This window comes from Ursus maritimus, unplaced genomic scaffold (genome assembly GCF_017311325.1).
Source record: "Ursus maritimus isolate PB19 unplaced genomic scaffold, ASM1731132v1 scaffold_6, whole genome shotgun sequence".
NCBI classification, from domain to species: Eukaryota; Metazoa; Chordata; class Mammalia; order Carnivora; family Ursidae; genus Ursus; species Ursus maritimus.
The window spans coordinates 83,355,387-83,359,821 of NW_024426774.1; positions in this window are offsets into that span (position 1 = coordinate 83,355,387).

Below are 4,435 nucleotides of genomic sequence, written 5' to 3' on the forward strand. Positions count from 1 at the left end.
TGAGAGACTCCCAAGCAGACTCCCCACTGAGCATGGAGCCCAATGCAGGGCTGGATCTCATGACCTTGAGATCATGACCTGAGCCACAATCAAGAGTCAGACGCTTAATTGACTAAGCCACCCAGGTGCCCCAAAACTTGTGACAATTTTGTACAGTGAAATATGCAGCAATGAAAAAGAAGGCATTAATATACAGGGACCAACATGAATGGAACTCACAACTAAATATCAAGAGAATAAAGCAAGTTTAAGGATACAGTTTGAAACATACAAAAGGTAAAGTGTATCTACTCAAACATGCAGCTAACATTCCAATTCTAATATTATTCTCAGTATTTTTACTCATATTCTTAACATTATTCTTAAAGGTTAAATATTGAACCTTTCCCTTTAAGGTTGGGAACAGGACAAGAAAGGCTACTCTTACCATTTCTATTCAAAATGAATCATAAGTCCGATTCATCACAATTAAGGTGGCAGAGGAGGGAGAAAGGAAGAGAAGAGAGAGATAAGAAGGGAAAGAATAAAAAAGAAAGAAAAAAAGAGGTAAGTTGATATAAAGATTGGGAAGTAAAAAAATAAAACTTTCTTTATGATTGTACAGGTTACAAACACCAGAACTAATAGATCAATTTAGCAAGATCACAGGTTAAAAGATTAATATACAAAATATTGATTCTGTTTCTGCTACAATAAACAACTGAAAAAATGATGTTTCAAACACCTTAATTATTAGTAACATTAAAAAGAACCCCTAGGAATACATTTAACAAAATATATGCAAGGCATCTAGAGAACAGTGCTGAGAGAAATTTAAAAGGACCCAAGTAAATAGAGCTATAAACCATGTTTGTGCTTTGAAAAACTCTGTATTTAGTTAAAATGTCAATTTTCTTCCAAATTGATCTATAGATTCAATGCAACTATATCTAACCAAAATTATATCAGTCTTTTTTAAAAATAGAAATTGGAAAGCTATTTTTCCAAAATTATATGGAAATGGAAATGACCTCAAATAGCAAGACAATCATGAAGAAGATAAACAAGATTAGAGGACTTACACTCCCTGATTTCAAGGCTTATTCTAAAGCAACAGTAATAAAGATCATGTGCTTTTGCAAAAGTATGTACAAACAGATCAGTGGCAGTGAGAAGAGTCTAGAAATAAACCCACACATATGTCATAGGTTATGCAAAGAAAAGGAAAAAAAGGTGTCAAAGCAATTCATGAGAAAAAGGAAGTCTTTTCAATTAACGATGCTGGAAAAATGAGATATCCATTAGCACCTTTTAAAGTATTTTATATTTATGGACTCATTTGAATTCTCACACAATCACATGAGGAAAATACTACTACTATTTCCATTTTTAGAGAAAGGAAACTGAGGAACAGAGGGATTAAATACCTTACCTAAAGTCCCAAAGCTCACAAATGACAGAACTGGAATTAGAACAGAGGCAATATGGAGAGTTCAAAACAAGTAGGGTGATAGAGGAGGTATTGCTACAGAAAGCTGTGTTCGATCTGGGAAAGATGAAAAGTGTTCATTTGGGAGAAAATTTTCTTTCATGATTTTTTCTGGTTCCCTTCCCCCCCTTTATATTTTCCTGGCTCAAGGGGGTCCTCACTCCGGTCACCTCCCTTTTGAGATGTCATGCTCCACCCATGCTTTATTGCCTCTTGGAAGAGAGGTTATAGAACTCCTTTGAACTAGAAAAATAAAAAACCCTATATAAAACACATAATTTGAATACCCTATAAATATTAAGAAAATTGAATTTATAATTTAAATACTATCCCCCCCCATTTTTTCTGGCCTAGATGGTTTCACTACAGAAGTCTACCTAATGTATGAAGAATTAACATGAAATTATATAAGGTCTTACAGAATAGATGACCACTCTGATTTAGCATTGTGCTAGAAATTGTAGCCAGTGCAATAAAGCAAGATGAGGAAATAAAAGGCCTACAGACCAGAAAAGGAAAAAACAGAACAAAACTCTCTGTATTTGGTGATGACATGATTGTCTACATAGAAAATTCCAAAGAATTGACCAAAAATCCTTTCAGAACTAATAAGTGACTTTAGCAAGTTCACAGGGTACAAGACAAACATTTAAAAATCAATTGTGTGTGTGTATACATATATATAATTTATATAAGCAATACATTTAAATATAGATTATAGATTATGTATGTGTGCAATAAACATGTGGACACTAAAGTTTTATTTATTTTTAAAATTTGTTTTGTAGTTTCCAGTTTTCATTTAAATTCCGGTTGGTTAACATACAGTATATTAGTTTCAGGAGTAGAGTTTAGTGATTCGTCACTTACATATAACACCCAGTGTTTTAAAAATGCCATTTACAACCACTCAGAATAAATATTTACATAAATGCCTATTAAACATGTATAAAACTTATATGCTAAAAACTACAAACACTAATGAAAGAACTCAAAGAAGAACTAAATAAATTGAGGGGCATGCCAAGTTCAAAAACTGGAAGATTTCCCATGGTAAAGAAGTTGATTCGCCCCAAATTGATATACAAGTTTGACACAATTTCTATCAAAATCCCAAAAGATATTTTTGTAGATATAGACAACAGTATTCTAAAATTTATATGGAAAGGTAAAGGAACTACTAACATAATTTAAAACTAACATAATTTAAAGAAAAGAATAAAATGAAAGTAATTAGTCTACTTGGTTTTAAGACTTATTACATAGCTACAGTAATAACTGCAGAATTGACAGAGATCTAGACACATAGATTAATGAAATAGAACAGAGAATTTAGAAATATCCACACAAACAGTCCAGAAGATTTTCAAAGAGGTGCAAAAGCCATTCAATGGAGGAATATAGATTGTTCAACAAATGGTGCTGGAGCAATGGGGCATCCATAGACAAAAACAAGCCACAGCAACAACAAAAGAACAACAACAACAAAAATCCCTTGACCTCCAAGTGACCCTTTATCCGATAATTAATCCCAAACAGATAAATGAACCATAGACTTACATGTGAAATGTAAAACTATAAAACTTTTGGAGAAAAAACATAGATCATCTTTGGAATCTATGGGCAGATGAAGAATTCTTAGACTTGACCTGAAAAGCATCATCAATCAAAGGACAAGTTGATAAAACAGACCTCATCAAAATGCAAAATTTTGCTCTGGGAAAGATATTATGAATACAATGAAGAAACAAAATATAGAGTAGGAGAAAATATTTGCAAACTACATATCAAAGGGCTAATACCTAGAATATTTATAGCTATAGCTTTGGGTAGAGATTGATATAGATTAGACAGACATAGACAGAGATATCTCAAAACATAACAGTTGGAAAGCAAATTCCCTGAGAACACTGACAATAGGCATAAAGAGACATTTCACTGAAAAGGACCTACAAATGGCAAATAAGCACATTAGAAGATGTTTAACATCACCAGTCATTAGATCAATGCAATGAGATATTATTACAGAACTATCAGAATTGCAAAACTAAACAGTAGGACAGCAAATGCTGGTAAAAATGTGGAGAAACCAGATCACTCATATATTGCTGGTCGGAATAAAAATGGTAGAATGCTGGGAAACAGGTTGGCAGTGTCTTCAGAAATTAAACAGGCAACTACCATATGACCCAGAATTACACTCCTGGGCATTCCTCCCAGAGAAATGAAGACAAGTTCACACAAAAACTGGAACATGAATATTCATAGCAGCTTTGCTCACAATAGCCCAGAACTAGAAACAACTCTGATGTTCTTCAGGGGATGAATGGCTAGATAAACTGTTAATGATTAAATATACTTACCATAGATTACTACTCAGCAATCAAAAGAAACTGTTAGAGCAGGGGGTCTGGCTTGGGTATAGGGTTTAAATACAGATCAAAAGACAAAGCATTGCTACGTGGAAGAAACTGAATTAGTTTCCAGAGCATTATTCTAAGTGGAAATGCTAACCCAGGAAGGTTGCAGATTATATGATTACGTCTATATAACATTATTGAAATGGCAAAATGAGAGCAATGACAAAAAAATAGTGTTATGTAGGGATGAAGGCAGGAGTGAAGATGGAATGAAAGTGTGTGTGGCTATGAAAGCACAACAGAGACTCTTGCAGTGACGTTCTCTATCTTGACTCTGTCAGTGCCAGTGTTCTGCTTGGGGCATTTTACTACAGCTCTGAAGGATGTGCCATTGCGGGAAACTGGGTAAAATGTACCCAGGATCTCTCTATGTCTTATTAGTGCATGTGAATCTACAGTTATCTCAAAGTAAAAGTTTAATTAAAAAAAGTAAAGGGCTCCACATCTTTTTTTTTTTTAAGATTTTATTTATTTATTCGACAGAGAGATAGACAGCCAGCGAGAGAGGGAACACAAGCAGGGGGAGTGGGAGAGGAAGAAGCAGGCT